This window comes from Squalius cephalus (assembly GCF_949319135.1).
Source record: "Squalius cephalus genome assembly, chromosome: 14".
Taxonomy (NCBI): domain Eukaryota; kingdom Metazoa; phylum Chordata; class Actinopteri; order Cypriniformes; family Leuciscidae; genus Squalius; species Squalius cephalus.
Window position 1 is genome coordinate 17,654,820 of NC_137135.1, and position 20,735 is coordinate 17,675,554.

Below are 20,735 nucleotides of genomic sequence, written 5' to 3' on the forward strand. Positions count from 1 at the left end.
TGACTCTTGGCAAAGTTTATGGAGGATGAGCCTTGCTTCTGTCTCGCACTGTAAACGCCAGTGTAAATACACCCCCACATTTCTCACGGCTGGCGAGCAGGAGCTGTAAAATGCTCAGACGGATAGAGCAATATTCAATTCCTCCCTTGAGTTAGAGGGCAAACTTCTTGGAGGGGCGTCCTCCCTTTGACGCGGCTTTGGAAATAAACTCGAGTGAAATAAAACCTCATCAGCGGTCGCATCAGCGACTCCTTCTCTTTTATCACCAGAGCTCAGATGAAGAACAATTAACAGCTCACCACGAGTCCGAGAACTGAATCACCCTGTAAGCATGCACACACACACCCAGGCCAGCACTAATGCATCTCCCATTGTGCACACTTCTATAAATTACCAGTGGTACGAGTAGGCAGATACAAATAAAGGTGATTTAGCTCAAAGAGATGCTGAGGGATGGCTCTCATTAGCCCGGAGAGGAAACGCAAGTCCGGACCTAACGGAGAGGAATTCTTGCCCATTAGCGCAATGGCAGCGTGTGTATTGATAGGTTTTTAATAAGATGCTGCTTTAATGGTTATCATGACTGAGTGGGTTTATGGTAATGGGGATGGGCAGCAGAAAGGGGGGCACGGGACGGTTCAAATGACTTTTTAGTCAGATCCGAAGAGGTCCACGTCGGTGAGCAAATGCCCCCTGTGAAGGGTGAAATGAAATAAGTAGCGTGATGATAAAGACTTCCTCTGTAATAACTGAGTGGCTTCAATGAGGATGGAAGTGATGAATTGGTGGAATGGACAGCACTCGTGTGTGGGTTTCTTCATTTCCTCCCATTAATCTGAGAGACTCATTTTCCATAGCACCCATTTTAACCCTACAATACTCTTGCCTGGAGATGTTCTAATTGTATTATTAGCTGCAAGTTAAGTAAATGAAGACGATTTAATCAGCCCTCTTTTTTCCCTCTATCTCTCCCTTGTGTCCCTGAGATCTTTCTATTAACAGAATTGTTAAGGGATCAATTTAGGCTTTTTTAAATAGGCTGACAACTCTATTGTCTCAATGACAAAGATACTGAAGATTAACCTTGTAAGAACAAACTTTGCAGCTGTAGTTCAGATGCCTTGCAAAGTATTTTCTATAATTAACAGGAAAGGCTTAAGATGTGTCGATGATCGCCTTGTGTACAAGCATACATGCTGCTGATTTGTAATGTGAATTACTTGGGGTTCATAGTGAGCAAAATAGAGCACTCTTGAGTGATGACATGTACTCTCATAGTCTCCAAGGTTCACATAGTAAACACAGTGCAAACAGTGGGTGGGTGGGTGGGTGGGGGGGGGGGGGGGGGGGTTTCGCACAAAAAGTATTCTTGTCGCTTCATTAAATTAAGGTTGAACCCCTGTAGTTACATGGACTATTTTAACAATGTCTTTACTACCTGTCTGGGCCTTGAAAGTTGGAATGACATTACTGCCTATTGGTGGTTCAGAAACCTCTTGGATTTCATCAAAAACATCTTGATCTGTGTTCCGAAGATGAACGGAGGTCTTACGGGCTTGGAATGACAAGAGGGTGAGCAATTAATGGAAAATTAAGGGGCGGGGGGTATTTTATGTATTTTATGCTTATAAGAGCCATAAAAAAGAATCAGGCAGTGGTAAAACATGCTGTAATAAAATATTTGTGATTAATAAGGTTATGTTCACTCCACAACTGAATGTGGCCCAGATTTAATTATATCTCAAAACAAATGAAAGCTATTGTTGCGAACTGATGTTCAGTGAAGGCCAGCATGAAATTACATATCAATTAATAATGAGGTTACAAAATTATAGTATAGGCGTTCTATGGACCTATTGTGGGAACCGCTGCTACACTAATGATAATAAAGCACAATTTCAGGTTAGAATGATGTATAAAGGCATATGAACACTGAAGTTGCTTTGGTTCCACATTTACACAGTATTAAATCATGCGTTTCGTTTTGATTTGTGTCATGGGGAGAAAAAAAAACAGATTTGGTCCACATTAAGCTGCAGTGTGAATGCGATGAAAATAGTCATTATACATAGCTAATTTTAAATGTCTGTCAATGAGGAAATATGTTTTTTAGAACAACGAGGTGTAGTTACAATCTCTACCAGCAGGGGCATGTTTTTTTTTTTTCATTTAAATGGCTCAAATGCATAGAAGAAGAAATGGTGCTCTATTTGCTTTTATTTTTTATTTTATTTTTTGCTTTAGTTTCAGGCCATTTCTTTTTAGTTCAACAACGAAGTGTAATTTCAATGTGTACTGCTGGAGGCAGAATGAAATTATCCTTGCAGAACAAGGTAAATACATTTTCTGAATAGGATTGTTCAGTCAGAAACGAAAGAAGCCTCAATGCCTGCTTCACTTCTGAAAATCATTTTCATATATGTTCACATATATTGCTGACTTGTCCATTTCTCCCTAGAAAGCATGGGATTTGTAAGAATCATTAATGAATGCACTTTCATCATAATGATCCTAATTAAAAAGGCAACCTGCATCAGTTAATCACCTCACTTTATGGATGAGGGCTCCTTTTCTTTCACAAAAATTCAACTTTATTTTGACAAGTGCTGGGAAGAGCCAGGAACTTCTGTAGCATACCAATGCCGAGATCTATCATGACCTGACCGCAAGCACCTTCAGAGACGACCCAAGTCTCATGCAGGAGAGATTTTATTAATGGTGTCTTTTCCCATCTGGGCTTTGAACCTCTATTTGTTATCAAACAAATGGGAAGTGAAAATGAACGTGAGGAGCCCAGAGACTCCATGTGGAAAAGAGTGGGAAATGAGTTCCAGTTGTACACCATTCACATGCTGTAGCTCTTGACATAGAGCTGCATTTTAAGCAGGCCGTCATTCGTAATCTACCTCATTCTCATCTACATAGAACCGGTGGAGGTAATATTGCGTTCCTCATTTTCTTGACACAGGACTTGTTTTGGCTGAATTCATGAACAGCACATGCAAAACAGCTCGATAGTGTTCAGCAGTCAATGGGCAGGCTAAATATTGATCTACTACTTTTTTTTTTTTTTTTTTTCATTTCGTGTTGATTACAGAAAATACCTAGAGCGATAGCAGGGTCTCTTTTCTTGGCCTCATTGTTATGCCAAGTTTCTGTTTGATCCGAGTAGCGATAGGCTAAAGGCGTTTTAAACCATGCAGATTAGGTTTGGATGAATGAAGTGTATCTGACCTAGATGGACTGCACTTGGCCTCTTTCGTTGCTGAAATTATATTCTTTTGTACCTTTTTTAGCAGGTCTATAAGTATATTCTCGAAAGCCATCCACTTTTTTGTGCAAACCACCTAATTGCAGGCAATTCTGCCAAATCCACAAAAGAAGCGATAGCATTCTTTTATTTTCAATCTGCTATATATAAGCGCATAATCCTATCACATCAGAAAGCTTACTTTCATTTACTGTAAAAGTGCACGCCTGTCAGCACTACACACACTGAGAAAGTCGAGTCCAAAATGAGGCAAACCAATCAGTTGAGAAATCTTTCTTTCTTTCTCTCCTCTCACTCTCTCTCACTTTCTCTCTTTCTATCAGACGTGGACGACTGATAACCAACCTCCCACTCACCCTCCACTCCTGTGTGTCTGCACTGTGGCGATAAGCAAATCAATATCCTGTCACTTCTCATTTTTACCCTCCCAATTCTGCTTTCTGCACCCTGCACAAGGTGACAAGGCCTGCTCCGTGGTCTGGCGGAGCAATCTCTGCACTTTTTTGCTGGAATATTCACCATCTCGTGGTACCAGACTGTGTTATGACTCCGCTGGGCAAAAGCGCTGGATGGAGTTGTAGTGGAATGTGTGAATCACATGATCTCAGTTAGCTTACACAGCGTTGCTGGAGGAGATGTGTTCACTCAAGCAGCACCATCTCTACTTCCCCAACGTGTTCTTTATCTGTACATAGTCTGTCCATGAAAAGAAGATACAACAGGAATGAAGTCATGTATACTTTTGTGGTGCCAGAATTGTCAGACGTTAGATGAGTGTGATCGCATTAAAGGGACTGTTCCATCAGAAAATAAAATTCGGTCATCATTTACTTACCCACATGTCCTTCCAACTTCTCATGCCCTTTGTTCTAGTTACAGTGAGAGACACTGACTTTGAGCAAAAAGTTCATCTGAATACATTTGATTCAAATCTGATCAAATTGGCTCCAATAAAGCAATATTTTGTGCAGTTTATCGCAATGCTTTCAACATTTCTGAAAAGATTCCAAAATCTTTGCAAGGTATAATTGAATTGTTTTTTGATTTATGATTTTGATTCCACGTCTAATGCTAAGACATGGAAATTTGGCTTGATCAGTTATATTTATATATCCAGATTGGGCGTATTTTAGAATCACTCATTTTGATTCAATTGAATTCTCTGTCCAAATAAGATTGTCTACCGAATAATTGCAGCAGATTCACTGTCGAACTCGACATGAAACTTTGGTGTGGCTTAGACTGTATAGGCTCTTAATATGTCTATTTTTACAACAGATTGTTCTAGTTCTCAAATCTGATTGGCCTAGAGCCTTTTCCAGCCATGCAATATTGACCAGTATCTCCACCGGAACTCATTTTTATCACTCCCCTTGCAGCATTTCTCACAGCGAGTGTCATGGCGGACAAGCAAACCACCATAATTTTACAACTACTACTGTTGTTGTGTTAGTAATGTAGTTTTAAGAGTTTTTTTTAGACCTCAAATATTCGACTTATACATAAACATAGTGCCTATTCGACTATTTGTTTATACGTTTTCGGAGATGTGAAATCAAATATATACAGACCTTATGCCTTTTCGGGGGTGTTTGATAAACTGTAAACTTTATATCCATAAAACAACTCTCATGAACTGTAATAAAGTGCGTGCTCTCCTTTTCATTACTGCCGTGACCAGTATCGCTCTGGAGAATCTAAACTGGATCACGAACAGTTGGTACTGATCCATCCTTGAGTAATTGTATTGACCCTCATTCACAGAGCAGGCCGGTGTAAAATGATTTTGCGCAGACATAAATTGAGGTATGGGGGTGCATCCCTTCAAAAACAAAACTAAGATATTGAGTTTGCTCTGATGTCGGGAGTACATGAAGACTGTTATGTTCACTCTTACTGTACATCCAACAACAAAACACCTGAGTTGCTTACGCTACATTCTTGTTACTACAGCTGCTCCGGCCTGGAGAAAATGGCAGACAGTGTACAACTCCCTCAGGGCGGGGTCTATCCTAATATGTCTGAGTTCATCAGCTGTTGTGGGCAGGGCCTGTACAAAGTGACGTCACTTTGCCCAGAATCTGTGAACTTGTTCCGAGACACTGCATATGATTTATGGGGATTAAAAAAGAAGAGTTGGTGGATTTTCATTAGTGGTTGTGTACTGCCAACACAGATTTATGTTCAAACACCATGTAAAAGTGAATTTTGCATAATAGCTCCCCTTTAAGAGGTATCATATTTAATCAGGTAGAAACAATCATTTAGTGTGTTGTCTTTTCCTTTGTTAAATATTTTGTGTATTAGGATTTTCACTCTCTAATACTGTCTAAAACAGGGGTGGGGAACGTTGATCCTGGAGGGCCATTGTCCTGCAGAGTTTAGCTCCAACCCTGAATAAAACATTTGGCTGCCTGCAACTTCAGTAATCCTGAAGACATTGATTAGCTTCAGGTGTGTTTGATTAGGGTTGGAGCTAAACTCTGCAGGACAATGGCCCTCCAGGATCAACGTTCCCCACCCCTGGTCTAAAACGTAGAAATTTGGCTTATATTGACAGAAAAATTAAGAATCAGTAATATTTATATTTCCAGATTGATTTAAGAATCACTTGTAAATTTAATTCTGTCCAACTAAAGACTGTCTGCCAAATAATTGCAGCAAATGCACTGTCAAACTCAGCATGAAACTGGTGTGGCTTAGACACTGTAGGCTCTTGAATGACAGAGAGCTGTGATGCAACTTCTCTGTAACATTTAGTTTCATGTTGCACATAATGTAGTCACATAATCATTAGTAATAAAACGCTGTGATCTTCATCATGACCAGATGTGAATTGCTCTTTCATAATGTCATGACTGGAAGTTATCCTTTTTTTTAACATTTCCCTCTGTTTGAACAGCCATTCTTAATATTATTCATCTTATGGATTATGAAACATTGTCATCAGAGTGAACACCGTAGATTGTGATGCCATGAACATTTTGCCCTTTTCTCTGCTTTTAAAGTCATTACATACCCCAGAATAGTACCTACCTCAGATCAGTTTGTATAGAGCATATTACTTTTTTTTTTTTTTTTTTTTCGAACTGCATTGCCCTGAGGTTATTCCTCATGGCACATCTAATATGATATCTCACAAATTAGTAATGATTTTAACATGACATGTTTTCTAGTATTGTCAGTGCGACTTTGCATATGCAAGCTGAAAATACATATAGAAACACAATGGCACCATACAATACAAATCTATATGAGAACAATATATTTATGCATACAATTTAAGACCACTGTTTTGGTGACCGCTATTTGCACCTTGTTTTTTCAGTTTATAAAAAAAAAAAAAGAAATAAGAATAATAATAATAATAATAGGATGTCATTCCAAAGAAGGTAAAAAATCACAGACATTTTATTTATATATATATATATATATATATATATATATATATATATATATATATATATATATATATATATATATATATTTATATTTATATATATATATATATATATATATATATATATATATATATATATATATATATATATATATATATATATGTGTGTGTATATATATATGTGTATGTGTGTATTTAAAAAAAAAATAGGATGTCATTCGAAGGAAGGAAGGATATATATATATATGTGCGTGTGCGTGTGTGCGTGTGTGTGTGTGTGTGTGTGTGTGTGTGTATTTAAATGTATTATTATAACTTTAAAGTTACATTAAATTAAGTTCTTTATTTTTTTTATGTATCTACTTATTTTATTTGATTTTGTTTCATATAAATTACATCAATAGTTGCTTTGCAGGAACTTATTAAGCATTGAGACTCCCCATAGTCAAACCTACAAGACAGAACTGGTGTTTTTTAACCTGTGTCAAAGTCAGATTATGCCTCTTATTGGCGGCTATGGCCTGCCCTAATTATAATTTAACAGAGCAAACACAGAGACTACTTGGATATCAACTGAACAAATGAAAAAAGATTGGAAGCATCCAACTGAAGGATCACCTTTTTTTTTTTTTTTTTTTTGTTCTTGTGTGGCATTGATAACATTGTTACGGCTTCACAAGAACATTAAGATAAGTCTGGCCTCTTACCCAGAGCGCCTTCACTAACACAGATAGAGAAAGCCTGTTTCTCTCAGGAGAAGTCCATATATCAGAGCCAATATATGAACGTTAAGCATGTCAATAGAGAGCGTCCACAGCTGAGCCCAGTTAATACAAAGAATGATGGAGTACTATCCTGAAGATTTCTCTTATTTGTGTGTATCGATCATTTAATTTTCTGTTTGCGATACGTGTACACATTACCTTGCCCATGCCCTGGAAAAGCCAGTAAATAAATATTTACAAAGGCACTTTTGATTTAAAGAGAGAACCATAAACCTAATGCTTTTAAATGTGTAGTGAATGTACTTTTGTTTTCAAGTGAGGAAAAAACAATTTCATGTTTTTTTAAAAAAGCTTTTCATTTCAAGTCGTTTTATTTCAAAACAGGAAAGTCTGATTAAATTCTTTCTAGCAGTAATAGGCAATGTAGTGTTTTAAATATTACAGAAATCTCATTCACAGACAGCTATCGCTCAATCATATCCACGACTAAAAATATGTCGTGCAGGCATTCATAGCTCTTGTTTCTTGCGTGAAACAGACTGGGAATGATTTGTTTAAATATGCAGTGCCTCGGGCGATGTCAAGTAATAGTATTTTCCAGTTTTCTAACATTTGCAAGGCCTGTCAAAGATCCATGCATGAAGCAGTGCATTGTGGGTACATTTTGTAGTGCTTGAACCTAGCCAATGAACTGTGGATTTAGGGAAGAAATGTCACATCTCGCAATGACTCAAATTCTTAACTTGAAAATGTCACTCATGTAGTGGCCTAATGAAAAATGGATGGGTCTGACCACCTCCTGCACATCAATAAGCTCTCTCCAATCTGTTCCCGCCGATTATTGCTTATCTCCACACTGGCACGCACCTATCACCTGCTGTAGGTAAATGAGCTACTGCATCTACACAGCAGCCAATGTAAGGCAGATATGCTTGATCTGTATTCATATAAGGCAAAATTTTAAACAAATCCAAATTGACAGCCGTGTCCAATTTGATATTCACAAAATACTCACAACGTCCCTGCCTGTGCCAGTTGTTCATCACACAGCTCTAACATTTGTAGGCTGTTAGATTTGAAGTATAAATTTCTAGTCAAAACACATCATATCTGGCGTCAAGTATCGTCTTTACCTTTGTTTGGCTGTGACCACAGGGCCTGATATCATTAATTGTTTTAACCTTTCAAATTGTCTGAATAATGCAATTGTTTCGTCTAATTGTAGAAGGGGTAACTAATTGTACCCATGGGGGGGAAAGTTAAGTATTAACATTGCATGAACAGTTGCTTTCATTTCATTTCACTCCAGCATATACCTTGAAGGAGAGTCAGTTAATTCAAAGAAGTCTGCAGTTTCTTGTAAGAAAAAAAGGATTTCACATAGTTTCTTTGAGCATTTTTCTTGTTAAATTTTTTTTTAGTTATAGGGTGTTTCTATTTTAGTAATAAGTACTCTTGACTGCACAGGGAGTCAGTTATTTTTAAAGGGTTAGTTGAAGGGTTTCAAGGGTTAGTTGAAATGCCCAACGCGCGTTCACACAACGTCTGCTCTCGTGTCAAAACAACACTTATGCATTGTGGTGCTCTCGTGAACGCGTGTTGGATATTAATATTTTGTAAATAAAATGGTTAATATTGCGCAAACAAAGCACTAGTGTCGCTTCATAAAATTGAGGTTAAACCACTGGAGTCACATGGATTACTTTAATGATGTCTTTACTACCTTTCTGGGGCTTGAAAGTGGTAGTTGCGTAGGCTGTTAATGGAGGGAAATAAATATTTCATTAAAAAGATTTTCATGTTCCGAAGATGAACGAAAGTCTCACGGGTTTGGAACAACATGAGGGTGGGTAATTAATGACAGAATTTTCATTTATGGGTGAACTATTCCTTTAAGTCTGTCCTATATCCAAAAACATTCCAGTTCATGTTCATTTACTGGCACTGCAAAAGCCAGACCTGTGTTCCTATTGTTAACTAAAACTATTAAAACTAACTAAAAATATTTTTGATTATTGAAATGAATCTGAAATAAAATCTAAATATTAGATGGAAAAGTTAACTTTTTTTTTTTTTTTTAGAAATGATGCCTTGGCAACTGAGTAAAATAAGTTTGTTTACTGAAAATTACAGAAACAACACTGAAAAAAAAAAAAAAAAGCTAAATTGAGAAAAGACAAAATCACAAGAAAATGACTAAAGCCGAGTTCAGACTGCACGATTTTAGCCCCGATTTTGGCTCGCCGACAGGTTTTGAGAAATCGCCGACAAATGCCCGAAATCACAGGCAAATCAGTGCTTGTTCACGCGAGTGACAATCACGCAGTGTGAATGAGCAAAGGCGCGATCTGAGAGAATCGCCGACGAGTCGCCGACGCCCGTGAGATATTTGGCATGCTAAATATCTGGACCTGTCGGCGATTAAAAATCCTGCTGTGTGAAAAGTGTTCTGACAAGATACAGAGCAGCGGGGAGTTCGGGGAGGAGTTATAGATCAGAATATCAGTATTTTAATATATATTTACAATTATAACAAAAAGAAACAAAGCACAAACATTTGCTTGACCAGCAGCAACAGCAGCACATTGCAAAATTATTTATTTACACACAACTCTCTTTGCAGAACACACAGTCCTTGCTCCCCTCGTCTTCCTAACCATTTCCTCCTGCATAAACTGTTTATTTTTCTCCTTTTTGCTGCAAATCAGCGCACAGACAATTTGGATCGCAATCTTCTTGCAGGCTATCATTTTTAATAACAATCTTGAGAATAGTCTTGCGAGAGCTCCGGTCTCACGCATGCGTGATCTTGTGTTATTTCCTTATCACTTCTCGCGTGAAACATAGTTTGCGGACCAGACAGAAGTTGTCGGCGATTCTTTCTTTTGTAAAGTCATGCAGTGTGAAACCCCCTGCCGCTAATCCATCGTGCAGTGTGAACACACCAGCAACTGAATGTTACCCCAGATAGTCATGCAGTGTGAAAAGAACAGTGACCCAACTACTTTGAAAATCGTGCAGTGTGAACTTGGCATAAAGGTGATGATACACAGGGCAACTTTTTGAGCAATGTCTGAGCAATGTTGCTGGGCAATGTTGCCGTCAACGGGCAACCAGATGAGACAGGGCCCATGACCGATCTAAATTATCCAGACAGAAATTTACTGCCCATTTTCAATGGGAAAGTGCCCAAGCAACAATCGATCTGCAAGATTGCCCAGCAACATTGCTCAAAAAGTTGTATCATCACCTTAAACCTTAAACTAAAAAGGAAATATAATTTGGCATATTAATAAATACTACTATAATAGAATAAAAAATAAATAGGGGATAATGTACATCCAGCCGGCTGTTATAGCAGAATAAACCCTGACAGGGTGATCAGAACTTGCATCACATTGAAGGGGTTTATTCTGCGATAACAGCCGGCTGGATGTGTGTTATCCCGCTTATTACACAGCTACTTACCACATAAGAAAATAATTAGACACAAAATATTGACTTAAGTTAAATATTGTATTAGGTCTTAAAAAAAAGTTCAAACTAGACATAGTTCAAACTAGAGACCTTTAAAGCCGGGGACACACTTAACGACGAGCTGAAACATTGTAAGACTGAACTGAACACACTTACAGACCGTTTCCAATGACTGCAGCAGATTTTAAACACCAACAGTGAAAACCGACTGCACGCGACTGTATTTGTGATCTTATAGTCCTTTACAGTGTACAAAACAAAAGTCGCAAAATGGCAGCAGCTGCGTTTGTATGAAACAAGAGAGAGCGAGTCCACGATACCTAGATAACATAATTAAATAATTGTAAACAAACTATTGATTAGAGTTTAAATAATTGTAAACAAAATATTGATTTGAGTTTTAATATTCTATTAGCTCGCCAAACGCAAAACTTCCACAAAGAAAAATCATTCATAGCAAGTGTAAAGCACTGCCTTCAGTTATCCGGATGAGCCAGTTGTATCCATATTTACCGGTTGCTATCAGGGAATAACATACCACTGGATGGCGCGTTTGGCCAGTCAGAATCAATTATTCCACAGAGCTATGTAATTATACTAAAATAACACCAATGATGACAAAATTTATATTTAAATACCCCCATATGTTCTGACATTTTGTACTGGTTGTACTTTTGTACTAATATTTATACTGTTAATTTTTTTGTGTGTCTTGCTTTATTTTTATTTATTTATTCATTTACTTATTTATTTTGCCTTTGTGTGTGTACATCATCTGTCAGCTTCATGTAAAATGTGTAGATTGCATAATGGCACTGTACTTCTTAACAGCTAAAATGAAGATGGACGATGGGGTTAAGCAGCGATGTTGTTGATAAATACCAGCTGCATTTTAATGCACGGCCTAGTAATCGTGTTGAAGGTAATGGAGTCATCAGTGTTCCAATGTTGAGTAGATTAAGACCCTTGCTAGTATCCATGTTCATGTTCACAAATGAGTCGTAGGTAAGGACAGTGATTAGCCACAGCCATAAACCTTTGGAATTGTAATTAAGGTAGTAAGGCATTTAATAATTGGGTGTTGACTACATATTGCAAAACGGAGATATGGATGACTCATGTGTTGCTGTTTTCTTAACTTTTTTAATTCAGCTTCACATAGTGTACATGTTAAGCATGGAACCTGCTTTCAGTTAATTCCATTATTTCTTCAGAATTTATGGCTGGCTTATGGAGATCTGGTCTAGGTATCTGTCAATTTCAATTTCTGAAAGTGTTTCTCATATAATGTGTAGTTTTAAGAGCCTAGTTTGGTCCTGATCTGCATGAGGAAATTTAAGGCTTAGATTAATCACTTCATCACCGTTCAGTCAGATCATCTGTGTTTATCCTAGAAAATTCAAGGTATTGCTAATCAGTGGTTTGAACACCATTGCATAGCTTTCAGCCTTAAAATGATTTAATGCATTGCTTTATCTACCATCACCTTGGCAGCAGAGAAATTTGTGTTTGCTCACTCAGCTTACATTTGATTTATCTTCCATTGTACAATATAATCTACAGACACGCTTCAGGATTCTTCTGTCACTATGCGTCAAGCCAGAGGCTCTTGGGTCATTCAAGCAGATATTCTCTTTTTAAAAAGATGCTTTGAATATCCGGCTCTCAAATTAAATATTTTACACTGTAATTATTTTATTTTCACATTCCGCTCTGTTCTAATCAAGGATCAAGCATTGTATGAGCAGAGCAGTACTGTTGTTTTAATTTCTTACCAGAAGACACGAAGAGCATGGAAGAATAGTTTTGTAACTGAGAACACAAAAAATGTTTTAGGTAAGAGTAATTGAATGAAAACTTTCCATAATGGGTTTTTATTTTTATTTTTTTCTTCAAAACTTCAATCGTGAATGAAATGTTAAAGATTTATAAGCACTGGGAAATGTGAAAGCAAAAATAGCATCAATTACTCATTTTACCGTTATCCAACTTTAATTTCAAGTTCAGATAGTTTTTTCAAGACCCCAAAAAATGTCTTGATAAACAGGGTATTTCCTGTGGTGACTAGAGTTGGGTATCGTTTGAATTTGAACAATTTCGACTTCGTTTATCACTTCCGATTCTTCGATTCTTAATTTTGATCCTAATAAGGTAAAAAAATAAATAATAATAATACTTATATCATTCACATTTATGCTAAGTCTTATTGCAATTCATTGTAGCTGAATACCATGAACAAAAATCAACAGGCTAAAGATCACTTAGACAAGGAATCTTTGCATATGGTTTAAAAATACCACAGCAAAAGCAACTAGCCTAACTAATTTAAATTCCAAGCATTATTAAAGACAAGTAAACATTTTGCAATCGCAAATTAGCACAAATATATCCAACTGAACAAAGATACTATTGAAATAAACAGTGTTTCAGATTTTCAGGTATTCAGGTACAGAAACTGTAATCAAATTTAAAATATCACTGCACTTTAAAAAACAAAATATACATTACAAATAGTTACAAAAGTTAATCAGTCAAGAACAGCAAGGGAATTTTCTCTTTGTGTTTTCTATTTTTTGATTAACGCTATTATAGAGTCTGCAGCAGGAATATTAGGCTTCTGTCACTTTAAGATCCACTACACTGTTACTTTTTACTTGAACTTAAGACATAAGTTTACAAGTATATTTTGACATTTTTGTGTGTATTGGTCCGTTCATTTGCAAAAAGACACGGAAGAGAACTCGGTTCAGTATTGCGCAGTATATCTCTTAATCGATAAGAGGAATCGAAATATTAATTTTAGAAAAAGTATCCGATTCCAGAATTGAAACTGATTTTCGATTCCCAACCCTAGTGCTGACACATGTTCAATTGAAAGAGAAAGTCAGGGCAGGACATAAAGAAGGTCTCATTTAAAAACTAAACTAAAACATTTAAGTTCCGGGAGTAAAAACCCCATTCATTACTCATGATTCTGAAAAAACTCCACCAATCAGAGAAATATTAAATTCTTGCAAAAGAAGACTTTAGCATCTACCCAATCCCATGAAGCACTGCGAATGATGTAATCAATTCAATCTTCAATTTTTATTTGATTGCCGTTTGCAATGCTTCATGGGATACTTCATGCTTAATGTCGTTCTTTCCCTCATTAAAGCTTTTAAGTATACAGTCTTATAACTTTTGCCATTTTGTCTGAATTTCCAAAATTTCTGAATTTTTTTGTTTAACTTTTAAATCAAAGATTCTAATGTTGTGATTCACCTTGTAACTGTTTGTTAGTGCAGGATGAGTCATCAGTAGTTTGGGTGCAAATGTGTACAACACTGTAAATCTACATATTATATATTTGCTTATTTTGTTGGCTTTGACAAGTACTGTTTACAAATAGCCTTGAGACTATCACAAAAAATATCCGTGAACTATAAGAGAGCTGTAGATGTCATTCATGTTGATCGTTCCTATTAAAACCACAGCAACACAACAGAAAGAATGAAAAGATGTGACCTTGTGCATGAACATATCATGCACTCGTTTATTCACAAACACACAAAGATGCATTCACACATACCCACACGCACTCCCCCTCTCTTCCACTGCTGTATGCGAACATCCACATGGGTACACAAGTAACCACAGGTTCACCTTACTCTCATATTGCAGTTCGCTGCACATCTATAAATAGGCTGTAGGGCACCGCACAACCTCAATATGCTACTCCCATACACTTCCACTGCAATTATCCTAAGGTGTATTTCAGTTAAGCAGTCAAGCACAGGGAATCAACTCCTCAGTTTATTTAGCAATGGTTAATAGCACTGAAAATATCTAATGGTTGTGACTTGCGAGCAATCATTGTAGTCAAAATGTGAAACTGAGTTTTTTTTCCGCAGTAAAAGATGATTACATCTAACTGATGCATGAAACCCTGCTTTCACGTTCAGTCGAAAATGATCGGTTTCCTATTCAAGGTGTAAGGAGTGGGTCTAGACACAACTCTCGCCCTTGTTGGCATGTCCTCCTTTTTTGTATGACGCATGCTTTTACTCCAAATTCTGCATGAAGGCAATTTCCTTTCTCATTGTTAAAAAAAAATGTCTGCTAGTTAAATGTCTTGCAGTTTCTTTTTTATATAGATATTGCTTTTTATTCTGCATGTGGGAGTGCTGTGAGAGGAAGAGAGCTGTATTTTATTTGCTTGGCTAAGGCTTCTATTGAATGTGGAATCGGCAGGCAGCATCTTGACTGGGCTGAGGGGCGGGGGACAAGTTTGGGAGAGGCAGACTCAAAGACTGTGAGAGGCTCTCTGAGCGAGAGCGCCTTTGATATTCCTTCATAGGTTGACGGTGACCTTCCTCTGCTCCTGATGAACCCCGGGAACAGAGACATAACGTGGATGAATTGTTCTGCAAGCTGTCCTTTCGCCTTGTGTGCTGCTAACTGTAATGAAACTGCAGTCTGCATGTGGCCAGAGGGATTAACTTCTGGAGATCTAATACACACACAGATGCGCAGATAAAAACACACAACAGCTTGGCAGCTCAGTGTAAAGAAGAAAGGGCAAACTGTGGACATTTCCTTTAAGATATATTTATAATACTTGCAGTGCGGAGCAGTGTTAAGTAACCTGCATAGTCTCGACAAACTTTACAAACAAACCACTTAGGCTTACGATGCTTTTGGGAAATGCAGCCCTGGTCTAGTTATGAAACATATAATGTAATATAATATAATCAATGTCCACTACACTATATTATACAGTGCTGGTCAGAATTTTTTGCCCTCTTGGTTAATATGATCAATGATGGCTGTAAATAATTAACAAGGATTTGTTACAATGCAGATTTATTTTTTACAGCCATCTTTGATCATATTTACCAAGGGGGCAAATAATTCTGACCAGCACTGTATATAAGAGAGGTGTAAGGATCTAATTCATTGTAAATCATTTATGCATCTACTTCCATGTGCAATGCTGAACTGGATTATCTGATATAATATAAGCAATGCAAGTTTTAATACTTTATAATATTATTTAATAAAGTATAAATTATATATTTGTTCTGTCTATCTATTTATCTAATTTTGGTTTTGGGGTCATGTTTAGGTTTGATTCGATTTTTCACCCCCAGGGTATTTCATGCGCATCTCCTCCAAACAGACTGCTAGTTTTTTAGTTTTTTATTTTCCTGTCCATTCATACATACACTATTCTATTTCTATACTGTACCTCCACTGTGTGGACCATGAGCCCTCCAAGGTAGTTTGATCAACCCACTGTCTCCAGGCTCTGCAGCTTCTTTGACCTTACTTACAGCAATATACCCTCTCATAGTGCAGTATATTGCCGGCTGAGCACAGCCATCTTGATTTTTTTTTTTTTTTTTTTTCGTTTTAATGTAGATCTAATAAGCCCTGACGTTTAATTGTGAATCGATGACTAAATCATTGATGAGCAGAGATCCATGAGATGTGAGCTTAGATGGAGTGGTGTCATAAAGATATTAACTCGGTGTGTGAACACTGAATGAAAATCATTCTGAGGGAAAACAGGAGGTAAGATTTTCTCTTGTTCTTCCACAAACTGATACGGGGGAAAATTACATATTTGATGCTTTTCGGTCTTTCCAGAGTGAATCCATTCAAAGGAGCAGAGTGTATCTGGCTTTGCTACAACTAATTAAGACTTAAGAAGGAAAAGAAGCCGTCCTCTTCGATTCAGTGCTGTTCTCTTTGTGAATGAGATTGCATTTGACTCATTCTCTGAAGGGACACCAAACTAATACTAGTTTTAAAACAACATGGCTTTGATTTGCCGCTTGTAGTATTCTTTTGATTCTGGATTTTGACTTTTTGATTTACACCACATGGGCTGCATGAACTTAAATTGTATTCAAATTAATGAACCATCGTGGTTTGACGATAAACCACGATGCAATTTCCAATGGTTATTAGCACAGTTTAATATTTTAATCATCATTAAAACCGTATTTCATTGCCAGGATTTGAAAAACTCACAGTAAATACTGTCCAGTATTAAGCAAAGCAAGCAACAGTCTCACACAGACAGCATTCAGCTTACAGCATACAGCGTATGGTTTTGTTTTGTTTGAAAACAAATGGCGGGAAGAAGTGAGAAGTTTTACAGCCTTTACAACCGAGTTCTTAGGGAAATTAAATGAATTAAAGTATAAATGAACTCTATAAATGCATCTCTGATATGAACTGACTGCCTTGAGAAAAGTTTTAATGGCATTTTCTTTTGATCTTCCCTCCATGTGGCAAACAGCTCTATTTCTGCTGTTCCATAAGCGCCACCTACTGACAGAGAGTGGATTTACATTTTCATTCAGCCTGTCAGCGGTTTTTGTTTGTGAAACTCGGACCACATTTTTATGCTCTGTTGTAAATGTTAACCGGTTAATGGAAAATAAGCTAATGAGCATTCTAAAAATCTAAACAATTTGGATAAGGTATCCAGAATTATTACGTTTAGCATTGTATAAAACATTTTGGTCACTATATTATTTGAACATTTATTACATGTTAGTAGATAACATTATGTTGTAAGTCAAATCCGGTTGTAGTTGTTAATGCTATTATTTTAGTATGTCTTCTGTTGCTGCATTTATTTAAAATATAAAAACTGATTCTGTATCCCCTGTCAGTAAATTAAGTGCAAGTGGGAACCACTGCCCTATGGAGTCATGATATAGACCTGCACAAGCTGTTCTGTACTGTATGTTCTAATGTCTGATTGCACTGTTGCGTTTGTTGTTTGAAAACCTCAGGCATTGCAGACGCATTCAATTTCAAGAGTATTATTGATGTGGAAAGAAACATTTCCACCAGAATACTCCTCTATTTGGTAACAAACACTTGAATGGTTGGCCTTAAAAAAAAAAAAAACTTTATTACTAAACAAACATTTTACCTTAAAAATTATTGCATCATTATGGTACATCCAGGGCCAATTTATTAAATAACACATATTTTTAAATGTATAGTTGTATAACTCTGTCCCCACCATTAATGGAATTTTCCATCATTTATGACACAACGCTTCCCCGACACTGACAGAATTTTCCGGCTATCCATGTTCTCACAGTTATTATTATGCATCTTCTGAAATAGTACAGAATCTCCGGATTGAAACACTGGCAATAAAGGAGCAGAAACAAGTGACTGAAACATTGCTTGCGCACATGTAAAATAACACAATCATCAAATATTAAATAGCTTATGAATCAAAACTGTTTTTTTCAATGTTACCGAATGAAATGTCAACCCAGAAAGAGCTACAGGAGTCAGGACTGTGAAGCTCCGGGGGTGTTGATGGACTCAATCTACTCCATCTGTGTTCTGACCATCGATCTGAATCCGATCCGGATGCAAATTTCGTAGCTTATGTTCAAAATGTTGCTATTTTTTATCACACTTACCCACATAAAAGTTTTGATTAAAAAAAAGTATGCATGAATTATTATTAATTTTTTTTTATTTATTTTTTTAAGCAGAGGCTCTGTTTTTTCTTTTGATGTTGCATATTCAGATATTTGTACAACAAAATATAATGGGGGGCCATGAACGTTTTGTGAAAATGATCAAAAATGCTGGCACTGGCTGGCAACTTTTAAAAAAAGATTCTGCCGGGGAAAGAGTTTAGATTAAAATATAAATGTTATAACACTTGTAACATAATACAAAAAGGAACCCAATTTGAAAGCTGCAGGACAGAGTAAAATCACTAAATTATAGAAAAATAGAAACAAAATCACAAAAATAGTGTCACCTGGTCAGAGTTAGAATGATCCGGAGGCAAACACATTGTCATAAGTATTGCACTCCTTTCTGTTGCGCTCCATCCTACACAGGCACAGTGAAGTTTAACCCCAACTCATTTACTCTTAAAGGGTTAGTTCACCCAAAAATAAAAAGTCGTCATTAATTACTCACCCTCATGTCGTTCCAAACCCATAAGGCCTACATTCATCTTCGGAACACAGATTAAGATATGTTTGATGAAATCCGAGAGCTTTCTGTCCCTCCATAGACTGCAGCGTTCGCACTTATTATCTGACGTAAAAACTGGAAGCATGGAGTGTTTAACGTGGACGTAAAGCATCTTTTATCATTGTGCGTTTTATGTCTCTTAATATTTTCTTAAGCAGCATTATGATTAGCAGAAGTCTGCAGGATACTGTTTGGCAAGCACCTCATGGTCCGCCCGAGAAAATAACCAATTTTGCTTCACTCTTCAAATTCCTTTTCATAAAGCAAATACTAGATTTTACCTCTTAAAATGTTTCAGATGTGAAGGTTGATGGATTGAAGAGTGTACCGCTATGATAAGATCAGCCAGTGGAAAGGCAATTTAATGGCAATATCCAACAGGAGGATCCTTTGAAGTAAAGTAATGTTACAAATAAACTCAGGTGGCAGACCATCACTGTCAAGATTCACCCCCAGGGTATTTCATGCGCATCTACTCCAAACAGACTTCAAGGGGGAGTCCTTTTTTTATTATTTACCAGGGAAGCACGATATATCGACCACATATCGATATCGGCCGCTAAATGGTATTGTTTTATGTTATCGCTATCGATCCAATAAGAAAATTAGGCCGATATATCAAAGCCTATATAATAGATTATTTACTTCACTTGAGAGATGCGCGCTGTTCGCCATGATGGTTTTGAATGATTGGAATCACTTCGAAAAGGAAGATAGTTCAGTGCAGCACAAATCTGTCACATAGGCTTCATAACATTATATATAAATTAAATTTACCCATTCATCCCTCCATACATCCACTATTATCCACTGTGTGGACCATGAGCCCTCCAAGGCAGTTTAGTCAACCCAGGCTTGACCTTCTTCGGCCTTACTTACAGCAATATACCCTCTCATAGTGGAGATAGTGCAGCATGTTGCCGGCAGAGCACAGCCATCATGCTTCTTTTTTTTTCTTTTCTTCTTTATTGTAGATCTAATAAGCCCTGACGTTTAATTGTGAATCGATGACTAAATTATTGATGAGCAGAGATCCATGAAGTGTGAGCTTAGATGGAGTGGTGTCATAAAGTTATTAACTGGGTGTGTGAACACTGAATAAAAATCATTCTGAGGGAAAACAGGAGGTAAGATTTTCTCTTGTTCTTCCACCAAACTGACACGGGGGAAAATTACATATTTGATGCTTTTCGGTCCTTTCAGAGTGAATCCATTCAAAGGAGCAGAGTGTATCTGGCTTTGGTACAACTAATTAAGACTTAAGAAGGAAAAGAAGCCGTCCTCTTCGATTCAGTGCTGTTCTCTTTGTGAATGAGATTGCATTTGACTCATTCTCTGAAGGGACACCAAACTAATACTGGTTATTAAACAACATGGCTTTGATTTGTCGCTTTTAGTATTCTTGATTTTGTCTTTTTGGTTTACACCAACTTAAATTACATTCAAATTAATTAATGCCCTATGGAGTCACGATATAGACCTGCACAAGAGTTTCTGTACCGTATGTTTTCATGTCTGATTACATCGTTGCGTTTGTTGTTTGAAAACCTCAGGCCTTGCAGACGCATTCAATTTCAAGATATTCGAGGTGATCGAGGTTAATTCGTTTTTATTCACCACACAGGTAGATGAATGGAATTCATGGAGATCTTTAGATATAAATGTACACTGACATTTATCACCTGTACCTCAATTCCCAGCGTCAACTTCCCGCAGGATGTATTGAATGTTTTGTGGAGTGCGGTAAAAAGGCTCTGGAACACTAGTTTTACTCCCTGTCTGACCTCGAGGCTATTGCGGGTTCTAGCCTAGCCTGAGTCATGAGTTAAACCAGCAAATGATGGTTTGG